The following is an 18,711-nucleotide window of genomic DNA, read 5'->3' on the forward strand; positions in this document are numbered from 1 at the left end:
TATAGGGTCCACTATAATGTATACCACTACACATGGGAAAAAGAGATTAGGCTAATCTGTGCATACAGCAAAAACAAATGGATAGAGAGTCAAAAAGCAGGTTGGGGAACAGTGGATAGAAAATGAATTAAGTGGAGATAGAGATATTATTATGGGTCAACCAACCAAAGATTCTATCAAGATAGACCTAGGTGATCAGAGATGTTACCTGGGCATGGCAGAGGCTGAGGAGCCTGATCAGATTTGGAGATCTTCTCAGTCTGGATTTGATATTGAAGTGCACAGAGGAGCATAGAGGAGAGTTAAGGGACCTGACTACTACTTGGCCCAGCCAAGAATCTCTGACAGTACAGACCAGAGAATGAGTGTATATGGCTCCATTTCTGGGGTGATGGAAATGGAGTAATGGAGTGTTGTGGTCATGGAGTAATGGAGTGTTGTGGACTGAGCTGGGGCTACACTGAATGCAGGCCATGTCTCTGTTTCTCTTTCAGCTTGGTGAAGTACAGAAGAGCCTACCGGGTCTGAGTTTTTCAAGGGTGAGCAAGACAAAAGGATGGGGGAAGCAAAAATATACATTTAATGGACATGCCTGGAGGCTGGCTGGTTAGGAAGAAATAAGGACACCAGGGGAGTGTAGAGAAATGGATAGTTTCAAGCTGAGTGTTTGGATCATGCTTATATCCCAATCCTGGGTCCCACCCTGGGGGTTTCACTGCACTGGGCCCTGCAGCATTCCACTGCTTGACCAGCCTGAGTCTGGCACCAAGTTGAAACCATTCTGTTATAGGTTCTGCAATGTGCTCTGAGAATGATCATCTTAGCCATATGGAATTTTTGTGAGTACTAAGTGAGATTGTCTTGGAAAGTGCCCAGCAGAAAGAACCTGGCAAAAGCAAAGTGCTCAATAAAGGGAACCTGTTGTTATTGCCTTTATTATTATTACCAATTGACTTAGAAACAATCGAAATGGTAATGAGATCTTAAATGCCCACTCTACAAAACTCAACTTTTCTTTTTGGAAGAGGTCTAGGTGAGCAGACATAAATAATTTATTCTTTGCATTTTATCAGTCACAATTAGAACTAAGTCCAGGCAAAAATTATAGTGTTTGTTTCTTATGTCTCATTGTTATTACTTTCTATAATTTAATGTACAAAAAATATAAAAATAATACAAAAAGAAAAGCCTCATAAATTTTGTTCTCTCAGTAAAGGAATGAAAGCAAAATTAAGGCTATTTAGTTTATATATTCTCTCTTAAGTTTACTATAGTAGTATGAGAACTAAAATCTGTCAGATCATGGTAGTCAACTAGTGTTACTCCAAGAATCATCCCACACCAAATTTCTGGTAGAATGAATAAATTAATGTATGTTAGAAGCTGTAAGTTATGGCCCGTCTGGCATAGTGGCATGGTGACCAAATGGAAGCCTTCTCAGGTCAGACCTTACCAATTGTCAGTCACTCCCTGAGCTTCTGAGGACATTAGTTTCCATGACTCTGTTACAGCAGTGTTTCTCAAACTATATTAGCCATATCCTTTACCTGGAAACCTTGTTTTAGGTGAAGATTCTGAATGAGTAGGTCTGGGGCAGAGCCCAAAGCAAGCATTTTTAACAGGACTCCCAGGGAGGCCCATGCTGTCCTCTTTGGGTAACTAAGCTTTGCAAGAAGTAATTTGTCAAAACAGAGCCTCTTCTTGACCTTTCCTGGACCTTGTAACTCAACTCTGATTTTCTCTACTTAGCTTTTCTAGTAGTAAAACAGGCTTTTAAGAAATTAGAACCTTTCGTGGAGGAAGGGCTATGTGCAGGTCAAGAAGTGAGGTGTGTTCTTTGACAGGCAGCGAGAGAGAAAATCTTCCTTGTACAGATGGGCATCAGGATCTGCTCCTTGAGGTTTTCTGATCAGACACTCCCAAATCTATGAAGATGTTTAGATCCTGGAAATAGTTAGACCCTTTTGAGGGTTGATTCCCATTCTCCACTGACTGCTCATTCTAAGATATATTTCTTCAGTTCTAGCCTCTAGAGAGTCTTTGGTTTCTCTCCCAGTTTTTCTTTTGTCATCTTCTCTTTAGCCCTTGAGTTCCAGTCACCTCATAAACATCATTTAGGTGACCTTATCATCAAATACAGAAAAGAGCTCACTTCATTTCTGTGCCTCTTCAGGAGGCTATTTCAGAAACTCCTCCAGAGTACTTTCTTAAGGTGATACAGAAATGAGAGCATGTGGCTAGCGGTTGAAAGTGTAACTACTGGAATTGATAATCATTTGCTCTGGTGACATGATTAAGCACTGTTTGGAGCTCTTAAAAAGAGATTAATTTATTTCACAGCAAGTGAGAAAACTCTGAACGTCATCTTTGTTATTAAGCACTGTAACACACATCCACCTCAAAGAAAATATTGTAATTATAATGTTCATAGGTATGCCAACATGGCTGGAAAACACAGTTTTGAATGTTATTTTTTATGGAAGAAGGGATCCAAGAAGGCAAATAAATCTGAAGTTCACTCAGGTTACCCATGGCTGAGTTTATAAGAGAATGGAGACTAGATGCCATGGTTGGCTTGAGTTCTTAGAAACTTGGTGCAGTAATTACTGGATTGCTGTGTCTAGGAAGGTGTAAGGAAGCCCTGAATTGGCTGTGACACATTTCCTACTACAGGGGATAGAACTCAGCTATCTTATTGTCCCCGAAAACATGTTTAATAATGCAAATCTTTTATAATCAAGTATTTTAATGTTTCTTTTTGGGGGGTGGGAAGTGCAGAGTGATAATGTAGTATTTGAATTTAATCCAGCACTTTTCGCATGGAGTTTTTGCTATTTGGATATAACTATATTTAAAAACTAAAGAAAAAAAAACCCTTTCTTTTCCAGTGCTCTTATTGGATGGTGTTCTTTCAGTGGCTTATTGTATGGTGTTCTTTCTCTCTTTTTCCCATGCAGAAAGAACTGAAGAACATAAAGACTTATGCAAAGCTCTTTGCTTAATTAAAGACATGATTGCAGCCATGGATCTGAAAGTCAACGAACATGAGAAAAAACAAAAATAGCTTGAGATCCTAAGTAAGATCAAAAACAAAATGTACACAAAGCTGAAAAATGGCCACGTGTTTTGAAAGCAGGACCTGATGAGTACAGAGCGGACCCTGCCGTACGATGGCCTCATTTACTAGAAAACAACCACGGGACATTTCAAAGGTGGCTACACCAGACCCACTCCTCCCTTCATTCCTGTTGTTCAGGCAACAGAAGACAGGTTTTCAGAGGAAGGATGGTTCTGGAGTGGCAGGACTGCATACACAGATGCTTGATTTTTCAGTTGAAAGATCAAGTTGTGAAGTTCAATTGGCAAGTGTGACCAGTGATCATGTCTTTGATGGGAATTTGCTGTCCCGGCCAACAACTTTCCTATGTATTTTTATGAATGTGCATGTTTGTGATGTCTAAAATTAAAGGAGCTGAGAGTTCTGCTCATCATTGGCACAGGAATATTATTCTGTTAGTTGTGTTGATAGCAAGGTATTATCACACCTACACAGGTAGGGTCCATTGTGTGCCACGTCATCCTGAAGCTGTCAGACCGTGAAGGGAGCAAGTGAGAAAACTCTGAATATCGTCTTTGTTATTGAGCACTGTAACACACATCCACTTGCTTGCTGGCCCTGTTGTAAGTACTTCCTCAGGCTACCTTTTGCTCATGGCATTAACTCAATTCTGTTAATCTGGTTAGACTCTAAACCAGCTGATTTCCATTCTTGAGGTCGTATATGTAGGACCTTGCCTGACCCAGGCTTTTTTACTCTGGCTACACGCTAAAATCACCCCTGGAGCTTAAAAAAAAACCAATGATGCTTAAGTCTCCTCCCAATATTCTGATTTTATCAGTGAAGGAATGAAAACCAGCTCAGAGGGATGTTTTAAAGTTCCCCCAGGTAAGTCTGCTTTGCAGCCAGGAATAAGAGCTACAGGCCTGGTCTCCTTGTTTTTAACACTTCATCATAGTAATGTTCTCAGGTGATCAACGAGAGGAAGAAAATGTTAAATTCTAGTTAAATTGTTAAAATCAAAGTCATTATTCACAGGAGGATGATCAGGTTTTGTTGGAAGTTCAGCTAATGTCTGAAATGGGATTTGTTGTTTGACTGATTGCAATGTTGCATTGAAAAAGCATTAACCACTATCCATAGATGGGATTGTTCCTTGTCCCTTTAACAGATTCACTGTGCAGGTCAGCCTGTGTGTGCAGTGGTTCCAGTGAAAGTGGGCTTTTGTAAACTATTTTCAAGAGAAATCTAAATACTCAAACTTCACTCAACTCTCCATGAAACAAAGGAGCAGGTTTTCATGTATAAGTTGATGTGCAAGCTGCCTTTTTATATTTTTAAAAAATATTTATTTTTTAGTTGTAGTTGGACACGATACCTTTATTTTATTTATTTATTTTTATGTGGTGATGAGGATCTAACTCAGGGCCTCGCACATGCTAGGTGAGTGCTCTACTGCTGAGCCACAACCCCAGTCCCCTTTTTGCATTTTTAATTGAGCATGGTTTTCCCCTAAATGTAAGGGCTTGCTCCAGTCTATTATAACTTTCTTTCTGTAAGATATTTTCCATCCATCTTGAAATCTGCAATTTAAATTCTGTATGTATACGTATAGTTGTACATACAAACATGCACACTTAAAATTGGCTTTTTACTAAGTTGTTTGTATATCCTTCATGATCAAAATACTGGGGATTTAATAAAAGTTTTATAATTAGACTAACCTGAGTCACTTAATTTTTATTAATTTATTTAAATTGTAAGCATGAAATTAGAATATTTAATAAAGGCATTTGAAATATGGTTTGCATCACTAACATTAGTAATGTTTTTTTTCTTTGAAGATATCCTAGCTCTACTTCTTACTGATGTGCTGTGCTTTTTACAAGAAAAAGACCAGAAATACATCTTTGCAGCGGTAGTAAGTATATGACTGTATGATGCATATTTTTAATAAGACTTCATTCTGCATTTCCTTGGGAAAAAATGCCTGAAATTCTTAGTGAAATAAAATGCACCTCATATAGTTCCATTATTATTAGTGATTTTACAGCTGATTTAGTAACTATTTGAATTGTGAAAAGATTGTAGTACTTTGGTACTAGATAGTAAATAGGCACTTCCCTGAGGCCCCCTGCCCCCCAACCCCGGGTACTTCTCTGTTATGTCTATCTTGGTCTTTCCTCTTATCCCCAAACCCTATATCCTTCTCTCAGGTCTAATGACTGAAATGTTAAATGCTGGGGACAAAGGGTCACTTTCAGCATCTTGCTCCTTCTATTCCTACTGGTATTGCCTTGTTGTGCTGCTTGCTGGCCTCATTTGTAACTGTCATTATAATGTTCCCTCTGCCAAACAAGTGAACACCATCCTGACATCTGAAGAAGATTCTTTCTTATTTCTACTACAACCGGTTCTGATGACTAAGGTCGTGAATAACACCTTTGTAATGTGTAATCTTATTATTGAGTCATAATTAGGTTTAGTGAAAGCCAACACTTTATCACATTTCTTACATAACATCTATGTAGTCCACAATGGTGTGGAGAAGGAAGATAGCATCTATTTACTTCTTCTGGGCATCATGGAGCATCAGGCTCTGTTAACAAGAAGAATCCAAGAGACAATACTGACAGGGTAGTACAGTGATGGCTCTGTAAAATGTATCTATTATTCATTGAATGATATGCTATTTGGTACATTAGCAGATAGCATGGATTCCATCTGGTTTTGGAAAATTCAAAGCTCAATGAAGTTTCTATCTTGCTGTTCCAAGAAAACAAAGAAGTGTGTCTGTGGTGATGAGATTCTCGGGTAAGGCAGCTGGAGCAGTGTTTGCTGGTACATGTCAGTTGGCTAGAGAGGCTTCTTCATTCTGCTCAGCCATGCTGAGTTGTACAAAGGTGAAATGTTTTTCACAGAGCTAAAGCAGAGGATGACAAGAAGCTTTCAACAAGCCCCATGTCCCTGATGCATTTGCATTGTAACTATTGCAACTTTCATGAAAACTTGCTGATTTTTCCAGCTGCCTCTCTGGTATCTGGGATATTCTGAAGGAATATGGAGAAAAAAAATGGCAAGTGAAGGGAACAGTTTTGATTAATCCATGGGATGGTGAAAACCAGGCTGGTAGAAGGAAAATCTCAGCATATCTTTATAAAAACTGAGATTTCTTCAAAACTGAAGGCCAGAAAGGGAAGCAAATCCTGCTTCTTGGGTGGTATTTCAAGCCAAATGACTGGCAGATTAATCAAGAATTAGATACAGTATAAAGACAATTGTCCTGTTTTCTGGGCAATATAGCATATGGATGCAGGTCAAGCCATGATGCTGAACTTACAGTATGACTTGAGATATGGATCTGGGCCTCTTATCTCACATGATCTGCATAGACCACCCATAGACCACACAAACAGGCAGTTTGGAATGCAGTTAGTCAAATATCAGAATGAAGGCAGCCACTACTTAGTTTTCGGTAAAATGTGTTTGGCCATGAACAATAGTAAAATGTTGCTAATATTGTTTCTGCATTCATATCATAAGGGTGATACCAGGGAGTAAAAGAGAAAGCAGGATTTTATCCTTAGTGTCAAGTGCACCCTGCTGTTTGCTCATAGACCTTTTAGTTACATCTGTCTGACATCTCTTATATCTGTCCCTGCACCATCAATCTCTTTTAGTGAACATCTTGGAGAATTGAAGCATCAGCTAGGGGTACACAGATACCCTCATTTCCTAGTTCCCATCCTAATGTTTCAGAAAATTATTCTCACCCTCAGATCAAAAAGAGAGATTCTTCATTCCTTGTGCCCTTTAGAAAAACCTTCATTAGTACTAAGATGTTTATCCTGCTGCATGTTATAGAAGACATGATGAACTGGGAAATAGCCAGAAGCTAAGCATCTGAAAGTAGTAGAGTACTGTCCTTACCAGATGGTTTTGTTTGTTTGTTTTTAAAGAGGACTCAGCTGGGAATGAGTGGGAACCAAACCTACAAAATGTATAGATAAGTTCACTAAGTCCTCAGATACTGAGTCTAAGAAGCATCCCTTGAATATTAAATAAGACAATTTCTAAATTAAACAATAAAAAAGACAATGAACATGTAGATCAGCTAGTTCAAGTTCAAAGTATGAAGCAATCTTAAATCTTTTCATTCCCTTGGAATCAGTCACTAACAGAATCAGTGCAAAGTGGATATGATATAACAACAGAACTAAAGGGAGCAGCTCCTTTTTGTCTTTCCCTGCATCATTGGTCTTTAGCTTTATATGTCCATAGAGATTGGGTAGGAATGGAAGTGAGTGAATCCCAGTTCAGCATCAAGGAGTCAGTGTGGCAGAGGCAGCAGAGTATGATGGAGACTGTCGTCAACTAATGAATACACATTCCAGCTTAGCAGAGCTGATATTCAGCCATAGTCAGTGTTTTTAAATGAGAATATGTACCTAGTATTGCCAATCTTCTGTTTTACCAAGCACACAGAATCCTAGAGGTGTTTTTTTATTTTTTTTATTTTTTTTTAATGGTAGAATCTCTTCGTTTTTAAATGTTGGCAACTTATTTTGTAAGAAATGGTTTTTAAATGCTATGGCACAAATAAACATCTTTGCATTACCAGTGTTTAATATCTGTCTCCAGAGAAGCCATGTTGCCTTTTTTCCTGGGAATTTGAGTTCTTGTTTGCAGCTTAGTGGTTCACATGATTACTATGAGTAGTGATGGGCTTGCCTCGGTATCTTCTGGCCTAAAGGTTATTTAATGAGTGAGACTTTATATCCCTTTATCTATTCTTCACTTTTTAAAGATGTTATCATGCCAGGTGAGGTGGCACCTGTAATCCCAGTGGCTTGGGAGGCTGAGGCAGGAGGATCGTAGGTTCAAAGCCAGACTCAGCAATTTAGCGAAGCTCTAAGCAACTTAGTGAGACCCTGTCTCAAAATAAAAAATAAAAAGTGCTAGAGATGTAGATCAGTGGTTAAATACCCTTGGATTCAATACCTGACACCAAAAACAAAAGCAAAACAAAACAAAACAAAACCTTAACTCTGTCAGTGCCCCTCCCCCAATAACTCTGACTCAAGTGATTTCACTCTTGCTTATGTCTTAAGCAATTTAAACCCACCCTGAATTTTTACATATAGACACCATCAACCTTGTAATCCGAGAAAATTGAAACAGTACATTGAAACAAGGGAGGCAGATGTACTTCAGATAATAGGGCTGTAATAGAACAACAATGCTCAGAAGACCTTTCCTCATTACAGAAGGCCATATTGGAGAAGGCTTGCCACAAAATTGCTTTTGCTTCCATTTTCAGAGGCCAAGAACAGAACCAGGTAGACCAATTGTCTGTCTGTCCCATCTTATATTTTCATGCTACTTTAAAAAACATGGAGGAGGTACTCCAGGTCCCCCCTGGCATAGAACTCCAGATCTGGCAGTGATGACTGCAGAGTCAGGAGGGCAGACAAGCCAGTGCCAAGGAGCCAGCAGTGGTGCACAGAGCAGCATGTTCTGGGAAAGGCATCACTCAGTCCATGAGGGAGAAAGAAAACTACACGCTGCAGCCAGCTCTGTAAACAGTGTTGAGAGCCACAAACCAAAGCCAAGTTTTCATTTTCACCCCCACACTGCTCAGCGGCAGGCATTCTTTTGGCCATTATTTCAGCTCCTGGTCCAAGTCAGTGTCAATCAGGGTCGTCTTCATCTTTGGGTGCTCAGAGCTGCACGTGAGGCATCTAAGGACTACAGCGAAAGTCCATAGAACAGGTGGCTGAATCACAGTGTGGCTTCACATTTTAGGCTTTCCTCCTATTTCTCTCCAGTGGAATCATGTTAAATCTACTTGTGTGCCTGCTCTGTGCAAGACACTGTGCCCAGCACAGAAAGATGAATTAGACAAGCTGTCCACTAATCGGCTTATCTGGCTGGTGAGGAGAGATACCTACAGATAGAGCTGTAGCAGTTCTGTTGCTGGGTTGTACAGGACAATAGCAGGAGAGGCTGGTGACATCTGAGGAATGTAAGGTCTGGCCTTCTCTTTCTTACCTTTTTTTTTATAGCCAATGTTGTTGATTTCTGGGGATTTGTGCCCATTAAAAAATCACTGAAACTATATTGCTATTAACTGCCAAATTCAAGGGACTCTTCAGGTCCATCATCCTTCTCCATCTGTCATGTTTTAGAGACTGTTTCCTTTATCATATCCTCATAGAAAAATCCCTTGTCCCCGACAACAGCATTTTGATATTTTTTAAATGAGTTCTCTGACTTTTCTCTGTCTTTTTAAAAAGTTGACTTTTTAAACCACTAATTGTTAAGCACAAACACCCCCCTTAACCTTTTCTTTCTATTCTTTCTTCCTCATACCCTCTCCCTTAGAGATCTTATCAACTACTTCAGCTCTTTGAAAAGTGGGAAGTGAAATAAAGGTTTCCCTAGTCCTGTGTTTCCATGGCTCATGTTTTCAGAGTGACCCTTAGAAAGGACACAGGTTCATCTGCACATCCTCCTATTTTATGTAGGATCAGAAGCCATCCATCATTTCCCTTCAGAAGCTTACTGCTAGAGAAGTTGCTAATGAGGAGAGAGGAATGTTTCTGATCAGTGCTTCATCAACTGGTCCCGAGATGTATGAAATTCACACCAATTCCAAGGAGGAACGAAATAACTGGATGAGGTAGATCCAACAGGCAGTAGAAAGGTAACATTTCCTTCTGTCTTTGGTCCATGGAATGTGCTTGTTCAATTGGGAAAAAATATTAAAACCATGTCTCCCCTGCATGAAAATGTTGCTTCAGCCAGAATGGTCTCCTCCCTGCCCCTGCACCTGCCTGTGATAGTGACAGTGTGTCATCTGCAGGTCTGTAGTCCACATTCCTCTCTGCATGCAGTGCCCTCCCCTTCCCTCTGCCTGTGCACTGTGGTACAGCTCCTGTCCTCGCCTGCTTCATGAAGAATGCCTTAGCACTTGCTCTCTAAGGCATTTATCTGGTGTTTGTGGATCTTATCTTTTACATGTATGTACTTATATATGTGCTTATTTCATCAGATTGGAAGCTCCTTGAGGGCAGGGACATGTCATGCGTACCTCTGGGTGCCTTGTATTGTGGAATCATTCAATAAGTGTTTTTAGATTATTGGAACTAAAGGTTCTAAATCAATCTATTTCTCTTGGGTACTCAAGAACAGTTTGTATAAATGTGGGTGCAAGACATTATTCTTAATGGTAATTTGTTTAGTTAGATTTTACTATTATGTAAAATTTCTCTACCTTCACTCTATCCACTCAGTACGGCTTCCTAATTCCATCCCCCAATGCTCTTACTCTCACTTGTTTAAACACCCAAATGTTGTAAAAAATAAAAATTATTATCTTATTTGTACTTAACATGGGTGTTGGGTGTGTGTGTGTGTGTGTGTGTGTGTTTGTGTGTGTTGGAATATTTGAGTCATCCTATACTGCTGACTTTGAGAGTCATGTTATATTTTCCACAGTCCTTTCTCTCAGGAAAACCAAGCTCTTGGCCAGGGGGCATCACTAATTATCTTTATGCTGATTTTTTTTGCTTTTATAAATTAATTTTATTACCAAGTTTCCATGTTTTCCTAATGATCCTACACATACTTGGATTTACTTTCAGTTGTGTCCCTTGACTATTGTCTCTTAAAGTTGCCCAAAATAAGAAGGGGGAAGGACAAGTGAATCGGATGAAGAGAAGTGGAAAGCTAAAGCCAAAGTGGCCAGAATTCAGCAATGTCAAGGTATGGTGTGGGCCCTTCTGGCTCCCTGGTCATGGTGTGCTAGTTGGGTTTTGGGAAAGCCCTGGTGTCATGAATGGAAGGTTAACTGTTTCTGAGGTTTGCACTGAACCACCTTCCAGGAAAACATCCTGATATTAGACAAGCTCCTTCTTTTACCTTAAGGATTAAAACACACAGAAATGCATGCATGAAACAGTAATTGGGCAGTGTGGTACTGATGAGTGTTGGAATTGCTTCCTGATGGTTTAATTTTAGGTCCAACACTGTCATATTGTAGTTTTATGACTGCACAAGGAACCCAAAAGTTCTGGCCATCAAATGCAAGTCTGTAAAGTAAGATTAGCTCACTTGAGGAGGTTGCTCATCCTCAACCAACTGAGTAGACCTGAGTATTTTTTAAAATCCCCCAGGTAATCTTGAGGAGCACAGAGGGCTGAGAACTCCTGGATTAGATTTTGGTTAAGGTCTCTGAGGTTTAAGAATTTTGTAACATAGTGAAATCAGGAGAGAAGGATGCATGCAAGGGTGGTCACAGAAATTAGGTGTTTAGAAACAAAGAAATAAACCAGCATGCTTCGTTTTGACCATGACTGGCTGAGGACTGAGGAGTTTCAGTCTATTTGTGTTGTTTATTTGCATGTCTATTTGTGTTGTTTTCCCCTGTGGGCATTAACTCATCCTGGATAGGGCTGCCTCAATTTTCATTCCTGAGCAGGGTGTCTAGTCTTAATAAGAAACAGCCTGCATAAACAAAGAAGAACTTTGCAGGGTTTTTTGGAAATAGGGGAATGAAGTGCAGAGGAAGCTGAGAGTATTGATAAGTCACTTGCTGAGGGCCACAGTCACTAAATGGAAGAAGCAAGATTTGAACCTGGGTCTGTCCTACCCAATGAAATGAGCTTTACCTTTTAGATCAGACAACTCACTAAGTAGTATATTTATCTCCTAACTTGAATTTTTATATAATTTGTTGTATTCATGGTAGTGATAAACTTCTATGGTAAATTCTATTCCACAGAAATACTCAGTAATCAAGACCAGCAAATTTGCACATATTTGGAGGAAAAGCTGCCTATCTATGCTGAACTGGAGGAGCTGAGTGGCTTTGAGGATGTCCATCTAGAACCTCACCTCCTCATTAAGCCTGATCCAGGAGAGCCTCCTCAGACAGCCTCTTTACTGGCAGCAACACAGAAAGAAGGTAAATTGTTTTGTAAAGGATTTGTTTTGACAAAGGAAAAAAAAATGTTTATTGAGTACCTACTGTATGTCATGTACCATCATCTTGGTGCTAGGATATAGTATAACAAGACATGAATACCTGCTCTCCAAGAACTTAAATTTTGGAAGAACAAAATATAAAGAAATAAACATGGAGGCTGAATCAAGTGCTATAAAGAAAAATAAGCAAGGCAGAAGAGATAGAGAGTGACAGACTTAGGATGGTTCCATTTTAGATAGGGTGACCAGGGAAGGCCTCTTTGATATAATGCTATGAAAGCAGACATGAAGGAAGTGAGAAGGCCAAGTGACAAACCACTTGACTTGTGGTTTAAAGGGAGATCTCTGATTGTGGCATCAGAGGGGCAAAGTGCAGATATTGCACTGAATGAGGCCCATTATCAAGTATCAGCATGTGCCAGTGTAGGAAAGAACATAAATGTGTATGTCATCTATATGTGGTAAATGTAGCATTTTGTATTTGGTATAAAATATGACATCAAGGGCTGGGGATGTGTCTCAAGTGGTAAGGCACTCGGCTGGCATGCGCTGGGCACTGGGTTCGATCCTCAGCACCACATAAAATAAAATAAAGATGTCGTGTCCACCAAAAACTGAAAAATATTAAAAAATTCTCTCTCTCTCTCTTAAAAAATATGACATCAAATAAAGAATTTTATAAACAGCACCACAAAGTAAATATCTTTTTCATCAGCGTCCTGATTAGACATTGTTTCACTGAAATACTATGTGTGAAAGGGCCTCAAAAGGTCTAGCTTTAATCAGTGCAAGGTGATGTGTGTATTACATATGGCTAGGAGAAAAAGTTCAAAGATTTAAAAAAAACATAGAAAAGACAACTGTAATTTTAAAACTTTATAAGAAAAGCGAATGTGACAAAACAAGTATATATATATATAATGTTTTATGTTTTCTGATTGTAAACTTTCTAACTTATGTGTCTTAAAATGTTTCTGCTTTTCATTCTTCTCAGTACAGACTTAACTTTTAAATCTGTTTTGTAGCTTTTAACTGTTTTCATGTTATCAGGAAGGAAGGAAAGAGGGAGGGAGGTAGGAAGAGTTGGTCAGTGATAGTTTAATCTTGAATGGAAAGCCATCACAGCTCCCACCCATGATTTAGTCATAGGAGGATAATCGAGATTAAGTGTCCAGGTTCCTCTTTGTATTAACCTATCTAGAAAATTTGGCACTTAATAAGGCATTTTGAGGAACTAAGCTGAGGTACCACTTGAAATCACTCTTAAAAATTGTATAATGGATAGTTTCCCATTATCTCACTTAATAAGATAAGGTTAAAACATATTACTGAAAGAATTTTTAAAAACACAAACAAACAAACAAACAAAAACACTACCACCCCCTTCCAAAAACCCAATGGCAGAAATCCTGTTAATCACCAATTGCAGTTATGCTCTTGAACCACAAGGTGGCGGACCAACTCCATTAAAAGGATAATGTGCCATTTCCTTTCTCACTAGTAATGGTAGTTCTTGGGTAGCACAAGGCAACTCATTTCTATGTGTTTAATTTTTAGAGTATAAAAATTCTATACCATTGGATTTCTTGCTACAAAAATAATAAAATTTGGATGGGCAAGGACAGAACCGGTAGAAAAGCAAAAACTTCAAAACTCACTAAAGAATGGGGATACTTAGTCCTTGTTATCTTCCATAGGGTTGAGCACAGATCTAATGCCTTTAGATCTCATCTCCTTTTTTCAGACTTTGTCTTTTCTCTATTGGAAGGGCTTCTCAGTAATGAAATTTTTAATTTGCCTTATGGAGGAAGAGAAGATCTGGTTAGCTCATCATCAACCTGAACTGATTGCATTTAACAACAAGCTGAAAGTTACCTGAGAACATTACCATGACTGACTGTTTTTTGCACTTAAAATTAGATCTTCTCAGATGAAAACAAGCAGCATACTGAAGACTGTAGACTCTTGGAGATCAGGGGGTCAAATGATCTCCCATAGGATAAAGCATAGAGTCGATAGTGGGTGATCAGTACTTATTGAGTGGAGTGCAATCAAATTCAAGTGTTCATTGCATGCCAGACATCATTCTTAGGTTTGCAGATATAATATTGAATATACAAAGTCCTGCTACTCACTGGTTTACATACAATTTGAGAAGACAGACAATAGATGAATAAGCAAAAGTTTAATTCAATTCTGGAAACTGGAAACCCTCAGTATTCACATGTTCCGTTAATGTGTGCTGTGGGCAGGACAAAGAATGAAGCATAGACCCACTTCCCAAGCAACGGATGGTCTCCTGTGGCCTCATTTATAGTCTTTGCACTGGCCCAGTGAAGTCTATTTGAGGCAGGCTCTGGGGGAGACCAGTTTTCTTATCCCAACCAGTGACTGTTTTAGCCAGTGAGGCAGGGAGCTGGAGGCCTGATATATAAGGAGAATGAGGTCTAGAATGAGAATGTAGAGTCTTATGAGTTTATGTACTGTATTATTACTAAGTAGACTTAGTTAAATATTATCCAACAGCTGGCAATCAATGACATTTCCAGAAAAGGGGTTGAATAAAATGAACCTTCTGTAACCACATTTTATGCATCCTTTCATTCAAACAACATTGGATAGAAAATGTAGGGAAAATATTCATAAAGTTCCAAAAAGCAAAACTTGAGTTTGCATCTTGCTGAGTATTACACTGGCTTTGTGCACATGAAGTGATGTGTGGGCATTGTAATAGGAATTATGAGTCATCTAGAGATGATTCAAAGTATGCAGGAGGATGTGTGTAGGTTATGTGCAAATGCTAAGGGAGTCCTGGAACCAATCCCCTCAGACACTAAGGAAAAATGATATTGATTCTGTGCATGATTTCTTCTCTCTATAATTTCCCAGATAATGTCATTAAGAACTAAAGAGAAACCTATTTGAAATGCCAAAGTCTGTCTTTACACGTAATTTGGAAAAAGGACAGAATATTAAGAGACAATAGTTTGATTATACATTTTGTGTTCAGGGATGCTTCCAACCCAAGAGGCAAACAATACACAAGCCTGTTTATTCATTTTTCCTCCGCTGCCCTATAGGCCTCCTTGACCATTCAGGATAGCCACATTGAGATCCACAAGCTGGTTCTCCAGCAAGAAAGCCTGGCTCCCAGCTGCTCTTTGCGAAGTGGCTCCTTCCAAGACCAGGAAACGTCCTGCAACCTGGAGAAGCAGCGTGAGGATCTGGCTAACATCCATAAGCTTCAACACCAGTTCCAGCAGGAACAGCAGTGCTGGCACCACAGGTGTGACCTGCAGCAGCGGGAGCAGGAGGCCAAGGAGAGCTGGCTGCAGGTGCGGGAATGGGAGTGCCAGACACAGGAGGAGCTTCTGCTGAAGAACCACAGTGAGCTGGACCATCAGCTCCAGGAGTACCAGCAAAACCTGGAGTGGCTGAATGAGGGCCAGAGGGTGGTGGAGAGGGAGAGAGAGAGAGAGCATGGGCACCCAACAGAGCCTGCAGTGTCCCTGGAAGCACAGCCAGCAGAATAGACTCCCAGCAGCCTTTCCACCAGAAAGCAAGGAGGTATGGCTCTTCCAGGGTGTCGAAGCAGCTTTCAAAAGCAAGCTCATTCCTCCCGAGATGCTATACAAACTCTGGTGTTACTCATTGTTGTGTAAGAGCTCACAAAAGTGTCTCAAATTAGTATACAATAAAAGCTAGGAGCTTTCAGAAGCAATGCATGTGTCTTGACTTAAAACATGGAAATTTTAAAGACCAAGGTTCTATTGAATCATTGTATTTAGAGACACTTTTCCCTGAGGAAGGAACATAGAATCAGATTGACCCAGTGAGGTGAGGGCAGGTTTGCCTTAGCAGCATGTTCACTGTGAGCATGCCATTTTTCCAGTATTTTAAGGACCCTGTTATATCCCATCTATTCTTATGGGATATAATAAGAATATTCTATTATCTATGATTCATGCACCAGTTAGGTATAAATATATATTATATGCAAATAAAACACTATTCTGTTATGCTAAGCTTATTCTCTCTTTGTGAATTGGATAGATTAAATTCCAAATCCATATCACTAATAATAGTTAATATGATTTGCACTGTCGCCATAATGGGACTCAAAGAGATCTGTCCAAAGAAAGATGGCACCTCTACTCTACTTTCCAGGCTCTTGACCTATCACAGAAAAGAATTTAAGAATGAATCAGGTTTTAGCAAAGAGGGAGTGCTTCCTTAGAAAGTGAAAAGCAAAACACAAAAGAAAGTGAAAGTGCAGATGTGTTTTCAGAGAAGTGCTGTTGAGTGTAAGAAGCAGCTTTGGGGTCTCAGATGGGCATGGGAATGTAATTGGGAATGGCCTCAGCCTGGTGATTGTGAGGCCATTTATGGGAGCCTGGCCTTTCTCAGGCCCTTAGTTCAATGTTGTCTCTTCTATCTGATCGGTAGATAACATTGGGAATGTATCCTAGATTATAGGTTTCTAAAAATATTACATCTCCCTTTGTTTAGTCTGAAAATACATTGTGTAAGCTAACAATGCACTTGAGCTTAATCAAAATGAGGCAATTTTCATAGATGAGTGAATTTATGATAATCCTACTATTCATACATTTGTCAGTAATTATTCATTTTCTACTTTGCTGGATTCAGTTTGCTCCAGTTGTGGAGGAGAAACTGGCCTGGGGATAAAAGGTGAGAGGAGCTTTCCCATAGGCTCTGGAGTTAAAGATACAGTTTCTTTTCCTCACCCTTTTGTTTTCTTTCTACCTATCTTTTCTATCTTGCCTCAATGCTAATTAATGACATAGGATGTGTCTGAGTAGGATGAAATCTTTCTCAGAAGATTATGTGTTTTCTTTGCATCCTCTCTGACAAGGCTTGGCAATTCCATTATCCCAGGAGTTTAGTTTTCTGTGCTATATTTGTTGCATGTATGCTTTTTATTGATAATGCATGAAGTTGTAAAAGCTAATGAGTATATAAGAAAGAACTGTGTTGCATCTGATTTTTCTTCCAAGTTTGCTAAATTACATTTATTGCAAATTCCTTAAGTATATATGGATATGTTTTCAATTTTAATTTAGTAAAAATTAAAATGTTCTGTCTTTGATTAAAATAAAGTAGAAACTCTTTAATAGTCTAGGACACTTCAGCTTTGTTATAAAAGACATTGTACATAGTGAATTGAAAGCTTTGGTTCTAGCTCATTTAAATGGAATGAGAAGAAAGAATAAATGGTGATATTCTTATTGATGTCACTCTTATTGAGGTCTTGATTGTGAGATTCTAGTAGAAATAAACACTTTACTACATTTGTTTAAGTTGCTGGATAAATTATAGTACTTCTTCTGTATTTCTTTACACAGGTAATGGAATTTAATTGATCTGAGGGTTTGTGTCATGAAAATTCACTCCTCATCCATGAAGCTTTAGTACAAATGTCACTTAACAATTTCAGTAAACCGAGTCCATAAGACATCCATGAGGATGCCACTTACTCCCCAAATATATCTAATTCTGATTTGGTGAGGACTAGTGAAAATCAAGTAAACCTCAAGATGGAAGTTTCTCAGCCTTCAGATGTCAACCGGGGAACTGTGGACAGCTGTTGGGCCCTATCATCAGATACCTCCTCTCCATGAAAACAGCAAGGATTCTTGTAAATATGCTAATTAACACCTTACACATTACCTGTGTAGTTTCAACAAGAAATTATATTCTCTGAATGATTGGCTCTTCTGTAGATTGAATCAAAGTGAGCCCTAATATGGGAGTCAATTGGTGATGACAAGCTGGAGTCTGTAGCACACACTTTTCTGTGGGGAAGTCTGGGGATGGCCTTCTCTCAGAAGCATCTAGACAAACAAAGCCACTAATGTAGGGTCTAGGAAATGAGATGAACACATAAGAACCAGGTGGTTTTTAGGCCCATGGGCCCAAAGGGTCATGTCCCCTTAAAAGTGAAGCAACTTGTTCTTTATTCCCCACTGTAGACCCTGCTATATCCTGATAAACATATCTGTTGACACTCAGAAATAAAAGATATGAACAGTGTTTGCAATAAGACTTTATGGCCTATCACAGCAATTTCTGTACTGCTATTAAACACCCAAAATGAAACTGTTAACATCATTTGTCATTGTAAAAAAAGGTGTTGTCTCTCCATAAGTACCTCATAATAACACAATTTGCTAATCCCATTAAAGCATTTGCCAAATATAAAGGAAGGGCAGCTCGAGTTTCCAACTGAACATGAATCCAAATGATTTAAATCTATGTCTATCATAAATTGTTTTCTGTGGGATATGAGGTAGGGAATGAGAAGAACTTGAAACCTCTCTACTGAAAAGCAGATGATATGCAATAGAATAAACAAATGGCTGGCCACATGGACCTGAAATAAATCACTGACAGTAAAATGTTTCAGAAACATAAAACAAGCAGTGTATAGAGATCTTTAGAACTGGTCATGGACTTGTGTCTGAGACTAATAAATATTAGTTTGTCAGTTGGGAGGATAATTTTTCAGCAACAAAATTATTTGAAGGTGTTGAGCTTCTTCCAATTAGGGAATTATAATTCTGACAATACCTTCAAGTTGATTTATTGCTGATACAGAAGATCTTGTTCTTACTAGTGAATGATTTTTTATACTACTTAGCCAC

At 39.0% G+C, this 18,711-nt stretch overlaps 1 pseudogene; it reads left to right on the forward strand.

The window, feature by feature from the left end:
• LOC143387704 (rho guanine nucleotide exchange factor 28-like) overlaps positions 1–17,722 on the forward strand; it is a 118,357-nt pseudogene extending 100,635 nt beyond the window's left edge.
• Positions 17,723–18,711: the final 989 nt, after the last annotated feature.

The sequence above is a fragment of the Callospermophilus lateralis genome (genome assembly GCF_048772815.1).
Source record: "Callospermophilus lateralis isolate mCalLat2 chromosome 17 unlocalized genomic scaffold, mCalLat2.hap1 SUPER_17_unloc_1, whole genome shotgun sequence".
In the NCBI taxonomy this organism is placed as follows: domain Eukaryota; kingdom Metazoa; phylum Chordata; class Mammalia; order Rodentia; family Sciuridae; genus Callospermophilus; species Callospermophilus lateralis.